This window comes from Centroberyx gerrardi, chromosome 8 (genome assembly GCF_048128805.1).
Source record: "Centroberyx gerrardi isolate f3 chromosome 8, fCenGer3.hap1.cur.20231027, whole genome shotgun sequence".
Lineage (NCBI taxonomy): Eukaryota > Metazoa > Chordata > Actinopteri > Beryciformes > Berycidae > Centroberyx > Centroberyx gerrardi.
Genome location: NC_136004.1, coordinates 5602139 through 5611811, shown reverse-complemented (window position 1 = coordinate 5611811; position 9673 = coordinate 5602139).

The following is a 9673-nucleotide window of genomic DNA, read 5'->3' as shown; positions in this document are numbered from 1 at the left end:
ACGAACGCTTATTTGAAAATGTAATTGATCTTTGCTTCTATTGGTGGCTGTTTGCCATATGATGATCACCAACTGCAGCTCATTGTTCACCCCCCTTTGTATTTACCACTGCATCACTGATGATGGTAGGTAACTGGAGTCCCTTGGTTGAGAAAAAGATGACGCTTTTATTGACTGACTAACTTCAGATCATGTTTTTTTTATGGATCATATAGTATTTTGGAATAATACTCCTCATCTCCGGCTTCAGAGTCCATTGCCTTTGAGAAGAATTCAAAACATTGAAGCACTGAGGCTTGAGAAGGGACATTAAGGAGCTGAGGTAGAAGAAAAAACACTTTATTTTAATTTGACATGGTACAAAAAGTGCTCAAAAAGTTCAAAAAATGACATTTCAGCCCCCTTCTCCTCTTTTGATGGTGTTTTTTGAACCAACTAACCTAAAACGCGTGCCTTAGTCAACACAGGCACAGTATCAAACACTTTATTCACAATGTCTTTGAGAAGAAAGCCAATTGCCAATCATAAACAACTCTGATCAAGTCTCCCCCAGCTCTTTCCGGCAAACTTAATGTCCTCTATAGCTGGAATCCCTCTCCGCACAGCCGGGGTCACTGGAAAGCCTCCAAACCCACTCTGGCCGCGCCGTCTCCCTAACACCTCTGATGTTTGGACAGTCCAACGTTGACGAATGGCCTAATGGTAACGGGTTAGTGCGACGGAACATATTTGGGCCTTCGGAGGTGGGAGGAATGTAGTTTAACAGCGGAGCGGAGGTGCTAAAAGAGACGGTGCTGGAGTTGATATCAAACACACACAGCGGCCGCATGTCTGGAGGCGGAGCCGCCGGGAAGAGGGGCCATGAGAAAGTGAAGCGCAGTGCGTTTCATCATCACTGCTTTCATGTCAGCGATGGGGATTTTCACAGAGCATAAGCGTGGAATATGAAGGTTCCGTTTGAGTCGTGTTGAGGTACTGCAAAGGTTTTCATATGAGCTGTATGTTGTACCCATTTTAACATTTTCACATCTCAGATTTCTACCATGAATAGAACAATATATGAATAACTTCTGGAACTTTAGAATCCCAAGATCACAAGAGGGAACATGCAATTTTGACAGGAACACACCCTAATAAAGTATGTTAAAGCATTTTTTTCTGTTTTTCTGTTAATGCAACATCAATGTCTGCATAATTAACTAAATAAAATAAATGTAGTATGATGCCACATTTCCATTCGCAATTCATTAAACTCTAAAGGGTTTTTCCATTTTATATCTCTATCATTCATGGAATATGCATCCATGTAGGCTACTGCTGCTTCCCCAATTTTCAACAATAATTTCATTTTGTCAGTGTATTCCTTTTTAAATATGCATTCAGCTGATGCTTTTCAAGAGCAAATTACAATGATTCCAATAGTAGAATACGCTATATTCATAGCTTGCCAACATTACAAGCAGCCAGTAGTAAGGAATGTGAGGGCCGGAGCCACAGCGCCCGATATGTATTCATTCACAGTTCAGATTTGCCCGTAAGACACGATTCACACCGAGACGGCTCAGTCCAAAACACGCTTCAGGATGAAACTGTGTGCAGACGAGGCCGGCAGAAGATAACCTCTGGGCCGCGGGGATGAGTGGGGGGTTCTGAGGCGCAGGATTCACAAGGTGATGCTAAGCATTCCTAGCATTTCCCAGCTCCTCAGATCCTCTCCGGGAGGTGGGAGGGTGAAGTCAGACGTAGTTAAGACACGTGTTCGGTAGGGTCTGAGTATCGAAAAACAATACCCATTAGCACCGTACACATTTTTGGTGTCGTTTTTGAGGTATCAAAAGGTTTAAAGGTGTCCAAATATTCAAATCTTTAAATAAGAATTTTCTTCTTGTTTATGGGAGTTTGTACAGAGGAATTCAATGTAGCAGGTGTGGATCTCTGTGGGGAAATTGTCTGGTTGCATGACAAGGACATATTAAGTGGAAATGTATGAATAAAAAAGTATGAGCATTATGAGGGTGTAGCAGCAGTAGAGCATACTGAGAGAAAATGAAAATATCTGTGATCTGAAAATATGTGGAAAAACATTAAAAATAACATATGCATGTGATATTTTTGTATGACATGAAATATATACAAATGAGAAACAATATGGGCATAGGAAGAAAATAAATATGTGAAACAAATTAGGAAAGGAAATAAAGGTGCTTTCATTCAGCAATCAAAAGTATTAGGAACAAAAATATTGTAATAGAACCGATACTGAAAATCCACAGATACCCAGCACTAAAGTCCAGTTTCATATTTGTCTTAATAAATGTCAGCTATGCCCCTTTGAACCCTGCAGATAAAGCCTGCTGAGGCTAAAGGTTACTCCTCACAGGCTAATGTAAGAACCTAAACTAGCTTGCAAAAAAGATATGTTCTCTATTATGTATTTTAGACTAGTTTACAGTCTATTTTAAATCTCTGTCATTTTCCATGTTTCAGTGGGTGGCAAGTTACAAAGTACATTTACTCAAGTACTGTACTTAAGTACAATTTTGAGGTACTTGCACTTTACTTGAGTATTTTGTGAAACTTTCTACTTTTCCTCCACTGCATTTATCTGCTGGCTGGAGTTACTAGTTACTTTGCAGAATAAGGTTTTACATGCAAAACATACAATAAGCTCATAAAAATATGTTGCATTGTTAGAGTTTAAACTCCCCAACAGTATATGGAGCCGTTAGACCGACAACATTAAAATACTTCTTACAGGTTAATGCTTCAATAATTTAACACTCTGAAACAATGAGTACTTTTACTTTTGATACTTAAGTACATTTTTACTGCTAATACTTCTATACTTTTACTTAAGTACAATTTTGAATGCAGGACTTTTACTTTTAATGAAGTATTTTTCCATTATGGTATTGCTACTTGTACTTAAGTAAAGGATTTCGGTACCTTTTCCACCACCAGCCTCCAGTTAGAAAGCCTACATTCCTGCCAGCATCCCATGACAGCAGCCGTGACACACTCCACTCTGGACTGCTGCATGTTCATCACAGCATTATCTTGGAAGGGCCTCGGGTCTTAAAGGTGCTGCTCTACCCACTGACCTTTAGCAACAAATCTAGATGTTTGCTCTGTTGTTTGTCTCATCAACAAACGGGCCGGTGTGCTGAACTATAGGAAAACTAGGGTCTGGAGGTGAAAGAGAGGATCTCACAGTATGAACATGATGCAATGTAAGAAGAAGAAGAAGTCTCGTTTATGTCCCTATCTCCATTTTTTCCACCATTAGCATTAGCATTGAGGAATTTCAGATCATATTTTGGTGAGTAGCTAAATGAATATTGATAGGTAGTTTTTTTTTTGCGTAAAGTGAGCTAGTAAATAAACAGCTGAGCTTTAGGTAAATTCTCCTATAGATGTGGCTGGAGCCTGTCAAGTTCCATTTTGCATGCATTTATGTTTTTTCTCCTATCTTCATATACCTTTCATCAGTTTCATATTACTTACTATTATGTGTAATATGAAATGACTGCATGTCATAAAGATTTATATGAAGCTTAGCTGGGTTCACCCTCCTCTATCCCGGACTGTATTGCAATGAGAATAAAGGTGAAACCACACAGATGTCAAAGAACACTGTTTAGCAACACCATGGCATTTAATTCACTTCATATTTCATATTACATATTTCCTTTTTTCTAAATTACAGCATAAGCTCTCCAATGGGTTCTCTGAAGCTTTCGACTGAGATTTAACATTCAGCAAAGTTCACTTCTCTCGGATTGCAAACTTTACACAAAACAAAGGTTTATGTAGAGAAAAAAAAGAAATCAATATGTTTTTTTTCAATAGCAACAAGGCTATAAATCACTTGCATGGCAGGGTGAGTGAAGAAAGGGAATGAGAAAGAGCTGTGGAGGGAGGAGGCAGAAGGCTCCTAGAAATCAATTTTCACACATTAGAACTATTAGCTTATTGAGAGGTGAAAGACAGATTGACGGCTCGCCGTTAAAGGGAGCTGTAACTGTAAAAGAGCTTCTCCATTGATGAGCTTTCTCTAAAGTGATGCTCTGTGAGGAGCACAGCCAAATATCTCTTGCTCATTATTTTCCTTCACTCCTTTATGTCCATAGATATAATGTAGTGAAGGAAAATAATTAGTTTAAATCCTTTAAAAATGTATTGTAATGTAATGTATATGATAATTTAACCCAATATTAAGAGTTTTGTTCCATAATGCAATATTAACCGTTTGAAAATATCCACTCTTACATAATAATTTATAGCACAAAATTCAAACAATTACTTTATTATTAATTATTCTGCTTTTTAAAGCATAGTAGGTGACTTATGTTGTTGGTTGAAAAAAATGATAACACTTTAGATAGACTGGATCCATAATATTTTACAGATATAGAGTGCTAAACTTCAGACAAGTTGTTGTTTTTTCCAATATCTAGTTGGAATAGAATAGAAATACAATAGAACATATAATACATGCAGAGTTATTTATATCTCAACTATGCCGTTCTTTTCTGCCGATTCTTGAGCTCTCACTGTCATCACTATTTTTAATTTAATGTCTCATTCCATCAATAACCCATTTATCCTGAGAGGTGTGAATAGCTTGATTCACAACTCTATAGTTCAGAGGATTTATCAGTCTGGATCGATGATGAATGTCACTACACAACACTCAGTATTGGACAGTTTACCAGTTAAGTGATGAGGACATAGACACCAAAAACATCCATGTGTCCCTGGTAGATCATTGACTTCAGTGTTCCATGCTAACACTTTAGCGTACACTATGTTGAGTGATAGCAGGCTCCATGCTAACTCTTTAGCGGACACTATGTTGAGTGATAGCAGGCTCCATGCTAACTCTTTAGCGGACACTATGTTGAGTGATAGCAGGCTCCATGCTAACTCTTTAGCGGACACTATGTTGAGTGATAGCAGGCTCCATGCTAACTCTTTAGCGTACACTATGTTGAGTGATAGCAGGCTCCATGCTAACTCTTTAGTGTACATGTTGAGTGATAGCAGGCTCCATGCTAACTCTTTAGCATACACTATGTTGAGTGATAGCAGGCTCCATGCTAACTCTTTAGCGTACATGTTGAGTGATAGCAGGCTCCATGCTAACTCTTTAGCATACACTATGTTGAGTGATAGCAGGCTCCATGCTAACTCTTTAGCGTACACTATGTTGAGTGATAGCAGGCTCCATGCTAGCACTTTAGCATACACTATTGTTGAGTGATAGCAGGCTTCATGCTAACTCTTTAGCATACATTGTGTTGAGTGATATTGAGTGAGAGTAGGCACCATGCTAACACCCTAGGTGAAGATGGTGGGCAATGGGAGACTGTGTACAGCTAAAAATCACTACACAGTGAGGAATACGTGGTTGCTTGCCTGAAATAGTTCCAAAAATAAACCAGGATAGATCTGCTAAATTGAGTTAAAGATATTTCATTTTAAAATGTATTAATTAAGAACTTTTTATTACTAAAAGGTCAGCTTTCTTACTTTGGATAATGCTGGTGGCTTTCTATCACTCAACATAGTGTATGCTAAAGTGTTAGCATGAAACACCGCAGCCAATACTGGGAACATTTGATGATTTTTTTGTCTATGTTCTCATCACTTAATGGGTAAGTTGATCAATGGGCCAATCTCCCAAAAACTTGGTGTATTCCTAGACTAAGACTATTTGTTATTAGAAATAGGATGTTTCTCCAATAATCAGTGTTTACAAAAAAAAAGCATCTCATAATGAACAACAATCTTGACAACTGAAATGAATTCAAATTCTTCTAATTTCGCATTTTTAATTTCTTGCCATTTTCTAATTTCCTATGACTAAGATAATAATAACACAAATATTTAAAAGAAGCGCTGATGGATAATTAATTAATAGCACCTCATCTCTCATGCGTATTCATTTTCCTGTCTTTCCTTCTACCGTGCATTCAAGTTTGATGCTCTGAACTGAATGCCGCTGCACTTTTCAGCACAATTTACCGACGCTGGCAGACATTGGCTAATTTTCTGGAGTAGCTTTTGACTGCGTGAGGAAGTCAATATTTTTAAGCAGTGTGCTACACAGTTACAAATTTGTTCAAGGCCCAGACAACTTCCTGCACTCCATCTTAGCTGGCCAGTGGGGTCAAAATTTGGATAACTCGCGAAAAATGAATTCTCAATTTTCTCTTGACATTATATTTTCTGAACAGAGAAATACTGAACAGAGCTTGTCAAGTAAAGCCTCGTGGCACCATGATGACCTATATGTTAATTTTGATTAAACAGAAGAACTACTACATTTATAGAGCATGTTTGTAATATCGGTGCGCCACAATTTTCCTCCCTTCGATAAATAACCTCAGACAAATTATGACATGATAATCAATTTGGTGTTCATGAGATCACCGCGGCTGTGAAATATTGACACTGAAAGTGCCTGGATAACACGCCCCAAAGAGAAAATAGTTAGGAAATGAGCGCTTCAATTAAGAAGATGTGTTTTCCTTTTTGTCAGCACAAACAGCGGCGGGGAGGAAAGGCCCATTAAAGCGGATCTGACATGAGGGAGCGGCCATATTTTACCCCGCCGACCGGCCTGACGATATTCTCTCAGGGCCGTTGATTTGAATAGTGTGAATATTTATGTCCAGAGGTGTTTTGCCTGTTCTTAATGTCCGCCGTCTTTAAGTAGATAAAGAGGACAGTTATTGTCTCCCATAAGTGGCCATAGATTAGAAGAGGCTTGTCCTGCCAGAGGAAGCATTAAGGCCTCTTCATTATTTAATCATTCCCTGCTACACACTGTGGGGTTGTGTTCGCATATGTGCAAGGTAAAGCCAATCCACACTGTGTCTGATTAGCAAAGATAATATAGATTATTCCAAATTGGTCCTATAGAGATATGGTGGTAAATCTACTTCCAGTTGGTGATCATTATAAGGCAAACAACCATCAGTATAAAGAGAAATCAATTCTACTTTAAGACAAGCATTATTTTTAATTTTTTTGCTTTTTTCCCCTTAAATCACGTGGTTCTCAACGTGTGGTCCGGGGACTGCCAGGGGTCCTTGAGGGAGTTCCAGGGGGTCCCCAGCAAATTGATGAATTGTTAAATATGAGCAAATAGTTGTCAAAGCTCAAAAAGGAAGGAAGCCCATGTTGTGTCTCTGAAGTATTGTATATTATATATGCAGCTATGTAGGCTATATTATTTCTTCATTTCAAAAAGTGTATAACATGTAAAAGCCACAATGCATAGAGTATGGTCATATAAAAGTGATGCCTTCCACTCCCATAGGCAGCATTCAACCCCAATTGTTTAGATGCCAACAGGTGTGGCCCGCTTTCATAAAGATGTGTATTGAGTGAAAGGATATTATAATATCTCTTGACCTCGCAAACACGGATTACGGTCCGAGTCTGGCGCAGCGGGGGCCCGACGGCACATGACAGGCCCCGTGATCCTCTACACTCAATAAGCCGAGGCACGATTTACGGCGTGCAGACGAGGCCCCTATGCGCTGTGTGGCGGATGCGGATTATGGGATACGCCGATGGTGATGTGTGGGTGTCGGGGAGACGCGGCAGACGCCGGCGATGTTTCGAGTTTCAAGGTTCAGCTGGAATTCTGCGGGGCCTTTTCCAATGGAAGTGAACCGTATCTTCCCCAGGGGACGTTTGGAGGAAATACTGCAGGCCCCAGAGTCACTGCAGGATCATAAACATATGATCTACGGCGGTCTTAACACCTTCCTGTTTGCTCTCTTATTTCCGCTCTATCTCTTTGTCTGTCTGTCTGCTGAGAGGCCGTCGTCTCCGAGGAGCAATAGCGTCTCCCGCGAGTCGACTGCATTAGTGTAATTCCTCCCAGGATGTTGACACAAGCCCGGCGCCCGGCAATTAGATGTCAATACTTGGCCGTGTCCGTCAATCGAAGCGGCCGCCATTCTTTTATGAGGCGCAGCGAGGACGGGTGAGCAAGCACAGAGCAGGAGCAAAGAGCTGAGTCAGATGGATTTCACTGTTGTGCCAGGCTGCTTCGCAGTTTGAGGCTGCCATCTAGCTCTTCATTAAATCTGCCTTGTGAAGAGGCAAATAATGGGAAAATGCAGGGTTTCAAAGTGTAATCCATCACAGATTACTGATTACCTGCTTGAAATCAGTACCATAATCCGCTGGAATATTTATAATCAGTAACATAATCTGATTACTTGCAGTTACATTTGGATTTTGCCCCCCAGCCCCATAGAATATGCATTTAAAAGAAATGTTTTATTCCACTTTACAGACTGTAATTTAAATAGTGATGTTACTATCTGCAGCCGGTATTAGTACAACCAAAAGTTAGTTCAACATATCAGTGAGCAATCCAACAAATCTATTTATTCTATTTTTTTTATCTGATTACTGTGATTACTGATTCTTTTTCAGTAGATGTAGTGGGTGATGAGTTTTAGTCATTTGAATACTGCAGCCCCATCACATGTAATCCATTACTCTCCAACTCTGCAAATAGTGGCAAACTATGCAGCTTTGCAAATATGAAGGCAAATGTGAAAGCAAAATCATCCATCCATTTTAGTGACTCTGACATAATCCAATTTGACCAAAATAATGCCATCTCACTTTTCTTTTTCTTTTTTTTTCTTTTTTTTAATCCATACAAAGAAGACATCAACAAGAATTGTATCAAAAATATCAAAATGTGGTAATCTCCTCCTGGAATTGGACTATTTGCTCATTACTTCAGATTGTGTTTCCTCTAGTCTGTATATCAGTTAGATTTGTTTGAATAGGCAGACAGCCAGAAGCCTCGAAGGCTACATTTCCATTATTCATGATCAGAAACCTGCATGATCACTCAATCCACATTGAGTGATCAACTTTTTTTTATTTATTTTTTTTATAAAATCATGCTATTCAGAGAAACAGGCTTAAGCTGCAACTGGGTCATGAGAGCATAACACTATCAGTAAACAAAACACCTACATTTATCTGAATCATTTTGGAAAATAAAATGATCAAAGCTGTTATTTATGTATCTTTTGCTATCCATCAGCCTGGTTGTAAGTTATGACTTTGTGACTTTTTTGGTATTATTAGGCTACGTTTTGACTTCACCATTTTGTTTTGCACTATCAATGCCTTAAGTTGGTCCGGTTCTGTTCAACCCACTCATGATGGTGACCGTATGGGTCACTGGACTACTGCACCACTGGACGCTAGGGCTGGGCGATATGGTTGAAATCAATATCACGATAATCATAAGGATTTTTTTTCGATATTGATATATATCACGATATGGCTCACGTATGCAAAATCACATGTTAAATAATCAAATTAATCTTCATCCCACTGAACCGATTGTTAGGTGTAATGTCAAATGAAACTGACATTTTCAAATAATATTCCTACCATGAAGGTTCAGGGCATTCAGAAGTTCGTTTTGGGCAGTTCTCAGAAGCAGTTCTGATGAAGCATAACCAAGCCTTTAGCCCTTATTGTGTTTGCCTGATCCCAATCATCATGATCTGGAATAGCCATTCCTTGCCTTACATCATCACACTGATCTCCAAAGCAAGCCATCCATAACAGTTGTATATCTCTAGGTCTTGGGTTGTAACAGTGACACACTGTGGTTAAC